Source organism: Salvelinus alpinus, chromosome 28, assembly GCF_045679555.1.
Source record: "Salvelinus alpinus chromosome 28, SLU_Salpinus.1, whole genome shotgun sequence".
NCBI classification, from domain to species: domain Eukaryota; kingdom Metazoa; phylum Chordata; class Actinopteri; order Salmoniformes; family Salmonidae; genus Salvelinus; species Salvelinus alpinus.
This window is the reverse complement of record NC_092113.1, coordinates 13929604-13945211: the sequence shown is the minus strand read 5'-3', so window position 1 is coordinate 13945211 and position 15608 is coordinate 13929604.

Sequence of the window (15608 nt, the reverse complement as noted above, 5' to 3'; positions counted from 1 at the left end):
CACGGGTTAAGTACTGTAGATATGTGGTAGTGGTAGAGTAGGGGCCTGAGGGCACACAGTGTGTTGTGAAATCTGTGAATGTATTGTAATGTTTTAAAATTGTACTGCCTTAATTTTGCTGGACCCCAGAAAGAGTAGCTGCTGCTTTGGTAGCAGCTAATGGGGATCCATAGTAAATACAAATACAAAAATGGCAACGCGTTATATTGATAAGTTGTGAATTGGACCATATTGCTGTCCTGCCTGAGCATTCAAAATGTAACGAGTACGTTTGGGTGTCAGGGAAAATGTACATATTTTCTTTAGGAATGTAGTGGACTAAAAGTAAAAGTTGTATAAGAAGTACAGATACCCCCAAAAACGACATAGGTAGTACTATAAAGTATCTTTACGTAGTTACTTTACACCACTGTTTGTTATCCAACCAATAAAAAATCCCTATCCAATCAAATCGGTATGTGAAAAAAAATACTAAAATCGACCTGATTCTCAAATGGTAACAGCATATTTCTGATTTAAATCAATTTGGCCAATTTGATCAACAGAGATTGGTTAGATTCAATTTTGAAACCACACAATGACATTAACATCACACCATCACCATACATTCAATTTTCTGAGAAAGGTTTTTAACCAGGGCAGTGCCAAATTCCTGAGAAATCTCTCCTTCCAAATGACTTGTTAGTTTTCTCATAAAACGGGGTGTTTGTCTGGTGCTTATAATGTAGCCAGCAAAGTTTTGGTTTTCACCAAAGGGGTAAAACGTTTAATTTTGGGTATCTGAGGAATTTGGATGTCTGGTGCTGGAATCGGACAGCGTCTTTAAGCAATTGTGTTTTCATTACATGGAAAATGATTGCATGGACCTTCCTCTTGATGAACAAGCTTTGCTTTTTTTCCCCTCTCAAGTTTTTGGAAAGACATTGAGAAAGTACTAGCAGTGCCACAGGAATTCCAAAAGTTTCTCACAGCTGCATTTGACAATTCCTCATGTAGGGCTATGACTAGTTCACATGTTAATCCTGGGGAAAACAAAATGAGTTAAGGATGATGTGTATGAGCAAACATTTTTGACATTTTTGACTGAATATATAAATATATTATTGGTCACCAATATACCAGAACTAAACACCAAAAACAATATTATAAATCAATACTAAATACTATAATCAATAGCTATCTAATTCAATATTTAATTAAGAAACACATGTTTTCCATAAATGTATTAAAGTTTATATTTATAGAATTAAAGTTGACAGAATAAGAACTTGATGTATTTTTACTTCAGTGCTGTTCTCCTCTTTCAGGAGGAGAGTCTGTTTAATGGCCGTATCAATGTAGAAGCAGGTGCTAAAGAAGCCTTTGTTATTCACTTCATGATGAATTCCCCCACTTTACATGGTGGCTTTTTACCAGTGGTTTACTTTGTGTGCATGGGCTGTGGAAACTTGATAAAAAGTTTCTTTTACCATGAAATGAGTAGGCACGGATAAATGGCTAACTTTGAGGTTTTGTCCTGCCAATACAGTCAGCCTATTGGGGTCCAAGGACTGGGCAGGTTTCGACCATATGTCATCATTCCGAGCCATTGTGTGGGCGTGTCTCTGTGGCAACCGCATCAGCTGTGGCCATTGTGTGCCAAGACTCAATGGCCCATATATTCATTGCAGGGCTATTGCCGTGCCCCGCAACAGAAACAAATTGATACATACAAGCTCCAGCTCCATTTGGCTCGCATGACACATTTCCAATGAACAACAAAAATAACATTTTAGCCTGTTGATAATCTTGAGAAAAGCTTGGTCGTCATGGAGATAGGGTGGCGAAGCCGACATGGGCCATTAAACTCAGATCAGATGTAAATTTGGGTCTGCCCCTGGCCTCACAGGCTGAGAGCCCCCTTCACACAGAAGACACAAATTAAACAGTTTGTTTGCCAATTCACCTGTCATCTTAATGGCTTTTTATTTGTTTGCCCTTTGTTTAAATGAACAGAATTACAAACCGTCATTGATTTATAATATTGGGCCACTTTAGCCTACCTGTCTGTGATATAAGCCTCTCTCACACGACAGCCTATAGCTAGATACTTCCAGAACGCAGAGAACCCTTTTAAGACACGTTTTAGTGTTAAATCTGAAGAGAGGAACATACATGTGCATGGGCAAGGGCTATGCCTATCTTTTCCTCAAATGCATTTTGCATTTAATATAAATCCAATTTTGTGATAGATGTGATATACAGTATTTTTTAAAGATATTATGTAAATTGTCTAGCTCAAGACTTAAATAATGGCTTGATAGCTTTTTTAAGTGGGTATATTTACCAAGCCATGAATAACTAGTGAGATAAATAAAATCACTATGTAAAATATATAAAATGCTTTGTAAAATGATGCTTTTGAAAATATACATTGAACCCTTTGATCCATTTTTAACGGGGTGCATCCTGCTTGTGCCAAATGACAGGCCTCAAGTTGATTTATTTGGATGCATTTCTATTGTGCTATTTTGGATGGAGCAGTTGCGTGGCACACTTGCTTACTATAGTGATTAGCCAGCTAATTCCCTACCGTCATACTGTTAGATTGTATTGCAGCAATGTCTTATGTTCTATCCAGTGTCATATGTACTCTCCGGTTGCCAGTAATAGAGACTCAGAACTGGGGAGTGTGTGTGGATGGGGTGGGTGTTTCAGATTAGATTTTTATATTTTATAAAACATGTTTTTTTCTTTTTGAAACTTGCTGGTAAAGCAGGAAGTAACTTGATGAAAAACAAGGATGCCATTGGGTGATGCTGCATCCAGGACAGGAAGCAATGTGCCCTCGTGATTGGGAAGAGAAAATATTTTGCTTGACTCGATGGCTCGAGATTTGTTCAACCCCGGGCCAGGCTGTTTTGTCTGCTTAGGGTCACATGCCTTGTCTGGTGTTATTGTAATAATTAGGATTATTATGTTTCACACAGGCCTGGTCTGCCATGTTAACGCCAAGGGCAGTGAGGGCAAAGAACACCTCAGAGTTGGGCAGTGTTGGTTAAAGCACACATTGGAAAATGTTTATAAACGTTTTGTAAAATATTCAGTGAAAACTGTTAAAAGTAGTCCTTGTGCATAGAGTTGTATGGTTTGTTTAACATTGCCGTCAATGGTATTTGTTTGGCATATATTTAAATCTCAGCATCATTCTTTTACTGTGGAATTGACTGCAGTCTTTCCCTGTTTCAGTGAATTATATTCTTCTGCTGTATCCACCAAACCTCCTGAGCAGCCAGTGTTCCCCTGAGATTAGAACCTTCCAATATCCATCCCAGTCAAATAGCTCGTTTGCTCCTAGTCATGATAATTACCAGTTTCAATTCTCAACAGTAAAGTCATTCTTGCCTCAATCATTTCCATGCTACAATTGTGTTGTGCATTACGCGTTACATTGCAAACAAACAATATCATAAATCATATTGCTTAGGGATGAGATTGAATAAAGGAAATGGATGGTGTGACAGTAATGAGCGTGTGGTACTGTCTTCAGGAGGTTGTAGATAAAAGCTTTTCTAGCTTTGGACTCATACAGTTAAATCATTCTGTTGAAACAACTGTGGACAGGTGGAGAGCAGTGTGCCTTCCACTAGAGCCATCCCAAAACAAAGTAGGACACACATACACACACCGCTCTATCTGTCGTGGACCCTCCCCGAGGCAGGGTGGCATACTCATTTGACGGAAGGATGAGCTATTACAGCAGCAACAGTAGCAACGCTGCTCATTTTCATATGCTATTGTTTCCACCATCTAACCTCCCAAGGAGACTGAAGCTCTATAAGCCAACCATGTCATGTCAACACTGCCCAGCAGGGCAACATGTCTGCTAACAGTTTGTTGTTTCTAACCCTCCACCCATCCCCAACTAAAAGATTTGTTTCCTTCAATTTGACGGAGGACTTTATCTACCTTTGTAGTCGTCTCAAATGAATTAAAATCAAAAGATAAAAGGCAATATGCATTCCTGATTGAAGCAGCAATAGTGTCAGCTTAACCTATTTGAAAAAATTGACATAATATTCAAACTTTTAATTAATGTGAACGTGGTTTCGTCTCTACATTACTGCTTGAAAGAGGGTTAGGCATTCAGGTCAACGCAAAATAAATAGTGAAAATAGCCAAGATGGCTGACAACAGGCTGTCTGGATGTTGGGTGTCCACACAGACCCTCTCAATGTCTACTGGTGGCTGTGGAGGATCCATTAAATCCCTCATTCACTCCCTCCAGCTCTGACTGACAGGTCCCCCTGCAGTCAGTGTGATCCGGCTCTCTAAAGTGCCTAACATCCTCACCATTACGCCACACAGTCCAATAGTCCAACGACCCCATCTGGATGCTCCACCAAGGTAACAAGGGTGTTCTTAAGAAAAAATAGGGGGAAGAGATAAATTGAGAGTGATATAAAGAAAGTTAAAGATAAAATAAGATTCTCTGGGGTCCATAGGCTCCAATTATTCAGAGCTTATTCAGGTCCCCTGATCTCAAAATGAATAAAGTGAGGGCCGTATTACTGCCAGCTGGGTGCCCCTCTAAAGAGGCTGGAGGAGGATCAGGGGCCGTGGGTTACGGTGTCAACCCAGAGGTGACCCCCGGGGTTATGAAGGTGAGGTTATGTAGCGACAGGGCTGACGCATCCCCTCTTAGACCTCCTTGTAAAGACCCGGCTGGATATATGGAGAGTGCAATCACATTAGGGAGTCGTTCCCCCCCCCTCCCCCCACCCCCCATTCCCTCTCGTCCCTCTCGATTTTAAAGGCAAACTACTCTATAATCCTGAAGAAGTGTGTCTTGGCTGTTGACTTTAAAGTTAGCTTTAGAACTGGCAGAAGGCAAAAGGCAACAGGGTTAAGCTGCCACTATTGCTGCTGCCGTCCGGAATGAAGAAAAATGCAGTGGGAAGCATAAGCACCTGAACAACAGATGAATGGATATGCAGGCGCATAACACACACACACGTACAAGTGTAATGTCATTTGTGTGTAATATTTCAAATGTCAAAAGTTGTTTTTCAGTAGTCTATAACCTTTTCCACCATGTAGCTGAAAAGTACATCCTGAACACACACACAACAAATCCTGATGCTTTCTCAAAATATGTATGTTAGTGAGTTCACCTCCTCAAAACCCATGGCACCTCATGGGGCTTTCCACAGTTTCATCTGAGAGCCAGGGCCATGAGCCCCGGCCTGAACCCCGATTTTCCATGAATGTTGCTCTAGTCAGACCCTGCTCACCCAGCACACACTGACAGACACAAGGAGCTCAGCCTCCCACGGGTCCATTGCCTCTCTTCACTGGGCGACGGGCCAGGCTCTGGAGAACAGCGGCACTGCTGAGACCGAACGGGAGCCTGTCACACCATGCATCCTATCCCCAAGAGTCTCAACTCTCAGACCTTTCGACAAGGTGTTGCAGAGGCCTTGTCCCCCCTCTCCCCCCCCCCCCCCCCCCGCCCTGCGAAAATGGTTGGGAGATTCTCATGCCACCGCACAATGCATCAACAAGCGGGTTATGTCTAATTCCATTAAGTCCACGAGACTGTGCCAAGTGGGCCGTGTGACAGGGGTAATGAGGATCTAGGCTGGGGGAGCTGGGAGGGGAGAGGAAGAGGGTGCTCACCTAATTCAGCTCTCTTTATTTCAGTCTGTACCCAGCTTCTTTGCTTTCATGCGCCATAGAATACCAACGCAACGGTCATTTAGGCCAATAGACATATTTCACATTCCGAGACTTCTGTCCAAATGGGCTTTGAGAGGGACAATGAGATGGGGCATTAGAAGCGGGGGTCCTCGGGATTCCCCAGTGATTGTTACACTCTGTAGTGTCTCCAAATCTGCACCCTAAACCCTTTACTATAGGGACATTGTCAACGAGGAGGTGTGAGGGATTGAAACTCATAATACCAGACTAAACATGTGACTCGACAAACACCTTGGAATCGATATAGACTCTTTGAGTAGTTTTAGACTATGACTACTACTGAGTCCCACTGAGACCAAGGCCTCTTTTCCAAGGGAGCCCTGCATGAACACAATTTATTGAAATGTACAGCATAATAAAAACATACAATACCACAAACAATTTAAGAAGCCAACACATTCCTCAACAATGTGGTCCTCCATTAACAACTTGAAATGCCCTAGTGCCACCAGAGTATCATGGTGCAGAGAGCTCTGAAAACTAAATGCAGATTTACCTAATTCTGTAGTGATCAGCAGCACTTCCAGTTAGCCATCCCTGTGATCAGGTCTTGTGACTTGTATGTCTGTAATTTAACAACTAAGTAAGGTATAGCAGAGTGTTTGCACAAGAGGTCTTTATATACAAAAAGAGAGCAGTGCATTGATGTATGAGACTTACGAAAGGGCCAGCCTACTTTCTGATACAGAATGCAGTGATGTCTATTGAACCTGTCTCCCGTAATAAAGCGTAGTGCGCCATGATAAACTGTTTCCAATGGCTTCAGTACAGTGGCAGCTGCATTCATATAGACAATATTGCCATAGTCTAAAGCCAGAAGGAATGTTGACTGAAAGATTTGTTTTCTGCTCTTTACCGAAAGGAAGCCCATTTTAATTATTAACTTCTTAACTAACTCCTCGATATACTTTTAAAAAGATAGATTTTCATCAATCCAGATACCCAGATATTTATAAGCAGGGACACAGTAATGTGGGCACCATCCAATGTACATTATGCATATTATCATCAGATACGTTTTTAAGCTTTTTGGGAAACAACGTATACTTAGTTTTACCTGTATTAAGTACCAACTTCAGTTCAACAAAGGCTTTCGGCAAAGCAAAAAAGGCAGATTGTAGTTCTGAAAAAGCCTTGTTAAAAGAAGGGGAAACAGAATACACACAGTATCGTCTGCATACAGAAACCAATATTGTTTATATAGATAGTAAAAAAGTACAGGGTCCAAAATCGACCCTTGGGGGACACCTTTAGCAATATAAAATAAACCAGATTTTACACATTCACCAGAAACACATTGTGTCCTGTCTGACGTGAGCATTGTCTCATGTCTTTGAGTAATAATACAACACGTTCTTTAGCAGCCCAAGAGTTGTATCACACACATTTGACCAATGAGGTAGTCTTTAATGTTGTGGAAATAAATTATTCAAAGAAAACAATGAAATGCTCAACAGAAAGAAGTGATAATTAAAAAAAAATAATACTTGTAATATAATTGTGAACTTTGAAGACTTGGCTCTAAGCACTTATCCAATGTTTAAAGGGACAAAGAGGTTGCTAAAGAGTGCAACAGTCACGGATGACAGGAAAACACCCTGTCTTTTTGTAATTTCACCACTTTTGACTTCAGTTGGCAAACATCTCAGTCCTGAGAAGCCTTTAGTTTCACTGAAACTCTCCCAAAGGACTCCCGCTGCTTCTCTGGAACCCACGTCCCCAGAACCCTCAAAAAACACTCTTAAACGTTTGACTTTCTCACAGAAACAGCTTGCTAAATGGCATTTCGTAATGGACTCCTGCTAGGGTTCATATGCGTTGTATGCCCACGTTGCACAAAGTTGTGTCAACACCATTACCATGAGAATGCCCCTTAAGAAAGCACTGAAAAGTTTTTATTTTATTTTATTTTATTCTGAAACTATAGAATTCTTTGTTTTCCGTGAAAAAAAGATAAAATCAAAGACGGTGATGGTAATTTTTTTTCTATCGTAAAATTGAGGCTGAATGAATGTCTTATTTACATGCCAAAGGGAAAGGCTTTGTTTTTTTTAAAGGATGGGATAACAGGGTCTTTATTATGGTGGCTGCTGGTAGCTGATGCTCCAGACTCCCTGCCAAGCAGCAGTTAACAAGGCTCTGGCTGAATTAGACAATGGCAATGAGTTTTTAATTGGTGGCACATTATATTTATCAAGCTGACAGTGGAGTCCTGCGCCACGGCCTTTCTTGTTTTGTCCGTGGGCCCGCATTACTTCCCCCTAGGCGCCCCTGCATGACACCCCCTATCCGGCAGGGTCCCTCACGTGTGAAGAGTGAAGGAAAACATAATAATCGAGCGTCAAGCTGAATGATAACATTGAATTATTCATTAGTGGTCCCTAAAGTGTTGGATAAATCGTACTGCTCCCCCCTCCTTAAACCTTTTTCACAAAAGCTTTCTTTTGTCACAAACCCAATCGCCGTAAGACAGTTTAAACCTTCGCATAAAAGCAAGACCTTTTCAGCCCTATTTATCCATCGTGACGGAAGCTCTGCTGCAAGGAAGGAAAAGTTATTAACAAGTGTTTAATATTTGTATGGGAGTGTTTGGTCACCCTCTCCTCATGGTGTTTAGTATGTGTGGCAGTCCGATACAGGATGAGCTCAGAGTTCGCTCAGCGTCACAGACTAAACACTTCATAATGACACTCAATAAGTGTCATTGAAAAGTGAAAGTGACCATATGTCAGCATGAATATATTTGAATTTTAATAAACTCGCATTGTGAAAGGTAGATGTACTTAAACATATCATGAATAGTGTGGAATGGTTCTTATCCACTGCTGTTAGACACTGGCTAAGGTGAAACCTTCCTGATGAATGGGAACAAATAACTTTCAATAGAATTTCTGCTGAAATGGTAGACATTTTTTCCCTCACTGGTTACCATGTCCTTATCATTGAGATTGTGTAGCTAGCTACCCAAGTTATATACTTCTTGTTATATACTTTTTCATTGATTGATGGATTAATATCATTGTCATTCCCGCTTCTCTTCTGAATACATTTTTTATATTTCTGTACAGGATAAAAATAGAAGCACCCTGAACCAGAATATGTTCATTCTTACTTCAATAGACCAAGTTGTCTGGACCAGAATATACTTTCATAAAACTCATCCACACTAACATTGGAGCAACACTGGTTCAACTACTTTCCTGTGAATTTCTTGGGACTTAAAGGGGATTTAAATAAAGAGTAAGTCTTTTTTTGCACTGTTTAATTTTAAACATTGCTTGTGTTTGAGGAGCAACAGGAGTGCACCAAAACTCAACAGATTGGGAGAAATCCTTTGTTGACTTCAGGGATCTAGCAAAGAGGGGGGGGGGGGGTTAAGGGTAGAGGCTGAGGGCCAAGCTCCCCTCTATAGACTGACGAAGAAAGAAAGGGAGCGAGGTCGAAAGAGGCCTAATGAAATATTTAAGATTTAGGCAAAAAAAGAAGCCCTGAAAAAAGTTGGCAACAAAAGGGGATGCTGAGGGGCCCCATTGTGCCAGGGCCTGGCGGAAGCAAGGGCCGAGCTGCTACAGATGTGAGGAGGGCCCATATTGAGCTGGACTGTGTAGGCTCTGCCCACAGCTGTGTCACCGCACTCCCACCCCAGCCACCAGACGCTGGCCTTTGTGGGCCATTGTGAGGGCCACAGAGCAGCGATTTTTACACCGAGCTGATTGCACAGCAACAGCTTTGTGTTGTCAACAAGAAGGGACCCTCCCTGCCCTGACTATGCTCTCTTTCCTTTTGACGCACACATACACATACACATGCACGCACGCACACAGACACACACACACACACAGAAGCACGTACGTGCACACAAACACCCCGCCAACCCACTTCTTTACTCCCCTTTTCTGAATTGTCTTTCCTCTGTTAGGATGACAAGGTGATGAATTCTCTCTCTTTGGGCTTATATGAACTGTCATGGAGCAAAGAGTGAGTAATCCTAACCCTAAACTCTGTCTCTTCCTCCAAGATCTGCCTATTTAGAGTTGAACTGCTTTTGATTCATGTGGGGCCCATTCTGGGCAGCATATGCCTGTTTTAGGGTCCAGGAGGGCAGCACTTTTGTTAATGTTTTTGAGTAATGATGTCACAAGGTCATCGGGAGCTTTTAAGCCACATAATAATAGAACGGAGAGGAGAAAAGGGACTTTGCATTGGAAGGAAAACAGTCATAGTTGTACATCTGCTGTTCAGTGATTGTGTTTAAGTTCTCAAGGTTGTTTTTTGAAGACTCTAGTTCAATTCTACGACGAGAGGCTTTACCAATATGCCAATAATAGACAGTTAATTAAGACTACCCATTTCATTACAACTTTACATTGATTTCCCTATTTTTCTACTGTAGTGAGCACATAGTCGTGTTATCAAACGTTACATGTGCATTGAATGCCACTACATTCATATAACAAGTGTTTTCCAAAGGACCTTCAATTAGCGGCAATTAATTTGAGATTTCTTCTTTTTGCCCTTTGATATGAACTATTGTCTATAGATATATCATAACATGATAGTATATCCCAAAATATTTTATAATTGTATTTATATCATTTATTTGAGAGGAACAATGCTTCAATAATCAACATCTCAACTCAGATAATACTGAGATAGTATTGAAGTTAGATTCTAAAACTTATTTCCACCTTTTGTCTCCTAAAAAGAAGGACAGCGAGTCCAATAATTCATTGAGCTTGTTTGCGCCGCTTGTCTCTTTCCCCCATAGGTCTGTGTCAGCCAATGGCCTGAACGTGCATCCCGATTCTCCACCCTTCTTCCAAAGTGTGCACTTTCATACTCCACATTTAACAATGGTGGAAACTCCCTCCAGCCAACTCTTACACCAATCCAATGCTTTTAATGTTTTTAAATATATGTAGATTGTAAAGTATTTTGTCTGTAATGTCTTTTCCGTTATGTGTCAGAACCCAGTAAGACTAGCTGTCGCCATTGAGATACTAATAAATCAAATCAAATGCAGGGAAGTGTGGAAGTACACACTAAGGGGAGAAGTGTGGAAGTACACACTAAGGGGAGAAGTGTGGAAGTACACACTAAGGGGAGAAGTGTGGAGAATCGGGGCGCCAGTCCACCCAGAAGAGAGCAGCCTACAAGTGCTGGCCCCAGGGCCCCTCACTTCTAAATCCCCCTGTGTCAGAGCCACTGTGTTGGGGGTTCAGGTCTCAGCACAGCACAGCAGTTTAACACAGGCCTTAACACATGCCTCACTCCTTCCATGCTCTCCTTGTCTGCTCTTTGGTTAATGTGATGAACAGGATGACCTGGCCCCTCACCATTCACTGTTATATGGCAGGGTTGGGTGACAATACATTCAAACTGCAGTCCTTAAAAAATAACAATTATTGAAATTCAATGCTTGGAAGAATTTTGAATTCATTCATTCTTTTTTCTTTAAAAAAAATTGCTAAATCGACTAGCATTGAAACAATTTTTTCCCCAAACCCGCTCAAGCAGTGTTGGTCTTCTCTTACAAGCCATTACATCAAAAGTGAAGAATACATCTTATTTCTGTCGTCAGTACAGAACAGATTGGTTATTCATTTCATAGAAGACCCAACTTGATGTTGATATGAAAAAAAAATGTTTGGTTGCACGGTAGATACTCTACATTAAATCACTTAAACAATGACCCTAAATTGAGGTATTTTCACTACCCAAATATGTAATTGGAAGATCCACTTTCTATGGTGGTCTAGATATGTCACACTAATTAGTGAAGAAATGACATCGCAATCACTGGAAAGTCTTACGCTAATGATTATCCTCTCTGGTCTCCACCTGCTTGTCCTCTTAGAAAATGAACCATACCATTTTCTTTCCAAATTCTATACTTTCTGTACACACATATTTATATTCTGGATTCTGACACACTCACTCACTCTAATATATCTACTCAGGATTGTTAATTGGACCCGTTCTGGCATTTCTTGATTTCTTGTTTAGATTGTTTGATTATTTGTATATTTGTATTGTATTTGATAGACATGCTACTGCACTAGTAACACAAGCATTTAGCTACACCTGCTATAACACCTGCAAATCTGTGTACCTGACCAATAAACTTTGATTTGATTTGATTTAAAGAGTAGCACAACATTGGCTGTGAGGGTCCTCCCTATACAGTATGGACGTACTCCACCACGATGGCTAATATCCCCTAATTGATCTAAGGCTTTGTGGGAGCGGGTCAGGTAGGAGCGGAGTGGCTTGAAACAGACCAGGCGCCCTAACTAACCTGCGGCTCGACCAGCCTTAGCCTCACTTCTCTGCAGTTTGTTTCCCCTCACACCACGAAGACCTATCACGTTTAATTGTCTGTTTGCTGAGTCCGCCTCTATAGCCCCTTTCCAAAAGAAAAGCCAGGAAAGAAAGGTTCATAGACCGCTAATGCAGCTTAATATTATTTTAAAAGGGTTCGGAGGGACAATTAAGGTAATGTTTCCCAGGACGGAGGCTCCTCCTCCCCCCAAGCGGTTCCTGCCCACCTGCACAGCAGCTCAGCTGCTTGATAGAGTCTGAATGCATCTTATTGATGGGGGTCAGAGATTAGCTGTGTGGGTGGAGGGAAAGGGGGAGCCGTGCGTGGCTGAACAGGGAGCGAATGCACGCGCACGAATACATGCACTAGCACCGCCTGTACTACAAACTATTGCGCTAAGCTGCTGCAATGAGTGAGAGTTGCACATGCTCTCTCTCTCTCTCTCTCTCTCTCTCTCTCTCTCTCTCTCTCTCTCTCTCTCTCTCTCTCTCTCTCTCTCTCTCTCTCTCTCTCTCTCTCTCTCTCTCTCTCTCTCTCTCTCTCTCTCTCTCTCTCTCTCTCTCTCTCTCTCTCTCTCTCTCTCTCTCTCTCTCTCTCTCTCTCTCTCTCTCTCTCTCTCTCTCTCTCTCTCTCTCTCTCTCTCTCTCTCTCTCTCTCTCTCTCTCTCTCTCTCTCTCTCTCTCTCTCTCTCTCTCTCTCTCTCTCTCTCTCTCTCTCTCTCTCTCTCTCTCTCTCTCTCTCTCTCTCTCTCTCTCTCTCTCTCTCTCTCTCTATATATATATATATATATATAGTATATGTGTAAGTAAGAAGGGAGAAGAGTGAAAAATCTGTGGTTGTGTTTGAGTCTAATAAATGGCATGCCACTTACACTTTAATCCATTTTGTTTCATTGCCTCACAATATGTTAAAATAAAACTTCTGACGAGTTCTCTACTTTTCAGTAGGATACTGTTGAACGTAGACATTTATTTTTGCAGGCAAACCAGTGTAATGGAGTTGTCAATAATCACCAGACGTTTCTCAATATTGGGGATTACATTTTTTTCAGTCATGGCACATACAAACTTAAGTGTGTTTGTTAGTTTGAACTGCCACTGCCCCCATTAGCTGACGCGACTCCTAGTCTTCCATTAGCTGACGCCTTGGCTTAGTCTTCCAGGGGTCCCATGTCTTCAATGTATTTGAATACAATCCCCCAAACAAGTCTAGAATAACGGGCAATCGTATCACCTGAGTAAACCTTACACACACAGCACAAAAGTAGGCTGAAAGGCCTGTTCCAGTCATGGGATATTTCCCTTTCCTTCTGTCTTGCACTCGACACTCTTCTCTAGGGGTGGTCGCCACTGTCACACTCTGCACCTAGATGTCTCCTGGCGTGATCACCGATACTTCTGGGCTGTCAGCCTGTCTGCACATATCCAGCAAGTCGTCTACGTGGCGGCCGCTCTGCTGGCATTTGACCGCCATGCACACGGCACGTGTGATCGTGAGGTTCCAACATTTAGCAGCAGACACCATGAGCTGTGTGTCACTGCAGTCCACAGTCCAGAGACAATATGATACATCCCAGTGATCACACACCTGAACTGCTGCATAATACAGGTGAAATGCCTTTAGCAAACGGATTATGCTGCAACCATTATACTAGCATAATATTGCAACGTTCATTGTAAATGTTGTCTGAATGGTCCTACAGTGTCATACTTAGAAAAGGTGTGTGTGTTTACTAGGCTTCTCCAGGAGTTGTGTACATTTGAAAGGGATTCTATGGTTGTTTTGCGTCTAGGTTCCATTTTTTTTAAATGAATTAACCCTATAGTCACTGGGTGTCACTCATATACGATAGTGGAATCCATGTTATGAACATGCTGTTTTGTCAAGGTGCCTATCAGGGAAAGCAGAGGTAACTTCCTTATGTACTCCTTATCTAAAATCTGGTATTCTGTTGGGTGCTTGTCCTCTAGCAGCACATGGCAATTACAGATGCTCTAGTATGCTATGGGAGAGTCCACATCCAGCTGCATTTGACCACGCAGCCTGCAGCAATTAGAGGAAGGGTTTCGGGTCAAGGAGAGAGCAAGGTTTTGTTTGCCTCCATCTCATGATTGAATAGCATGCATGGAAGCATAAAAGAAAGGAAACCAATTAAAGTACAGAGGGTTTTTATATTTTTTGTGTGACTCATTTGTAATTAGGCCCAAGGCTGAAAAATGTACCTATTGGGCTGTTTTGTTGTCTATATCATTAGGCCTAAATGATCCACCCAGGTGCTTCAATGGCTGAATATGTTAAGAGAGATGATTAGAAGAAAAACGGCGGTACTACTGTGGGCTTTTAGGCTTTGTGATAGGCCTATATGCTGTGGCTAATACTCGACCATGAGCAGAACCCTCGGTAACACTTTATTTGTATAGTCTATTTGTAGATGCTCTACAGACTTACCCTAACCCCCTAACCCTAACCCTAACCCTTATTCTAAACCTAACCCTAAACGTAACCTTAGCAAGCAGTTGCTTGTCAACAGATAGTTTGTTGATAGTATGACAATATACAGAAGGTAAATCCGGACTATCCAAATAAAGTGTGATGGACCCCTCATATTTCACCATGTCAATCAAACTACTCTGAATTAAGCGTTTTGGCGTGGAAAGGATCAAACCAAGACATAGTTCCCCTCATGTGAGGTACTTTGACTGTGATGTACATTCGTGTGATTCTTTTCCATATTGTTTGTGGTCCTTCAAAAAGTACTCCCAAAGAAGCGCAATGGTGTTTGTTCCTTGAGCGATTCAAAGCCACTTCAGAGCTTTCTTGGCCTTTGATGCTGTAGAACCAGTAAGTGAATCACACAACGTCTTTTATGTCCTGTTTAATGAAGACACAAGCCCGTCATTCTGAATCAACTTCTTTCTACACCGTACTCAGAAATATTATGTTGCAGTGGCGTCAGTTGGGTATACCCTAGCTCAATACCAAAAAATGTAAGTGGGCAAAAAATACTTAAATCATTCCAATCCTGATTAAAATGCAACTGCTGTTTAGCATATTAAATGGCTGCGGACCATCGCTTCGAGAGTAGCTGCCAGCCTGTACGCCTTTTCAGTCACTTCTAGAAAGCAGAAAGAGCAGAGACAATGCCATTTGCTTTGCAGGTCAGCTGTTTAGGCACTGAGCCGATTGCTTTGAATTTGATGTCGGCATTTGAACTCAGTTTTGTAAGCTTTTTTGTAATCTGATAGCCAAGGGTTAATTGAATTGAGAATTGGGAGGTGGGGAACCCTCCTTTTTTGGTGACAATTCGAAACCAAAAGTAATTGTATTGCTATTAAAATATAGGTTGTGATAGCTGTAGTCCTAATTGTTATTGTCATTCATTCTCCCTGTCGCCCACTAGGCTATGTAGGCCTATTGGTATGAAAATAGACATAAAACAACTTGATATTTAGAAAATTTCCCCGAAATACTGTGTATATGTCCTGTTTTTGGCTTCAAAATAACAATAACAAATGTGCATTTTCATGCAGTGACAGAATGATAATTT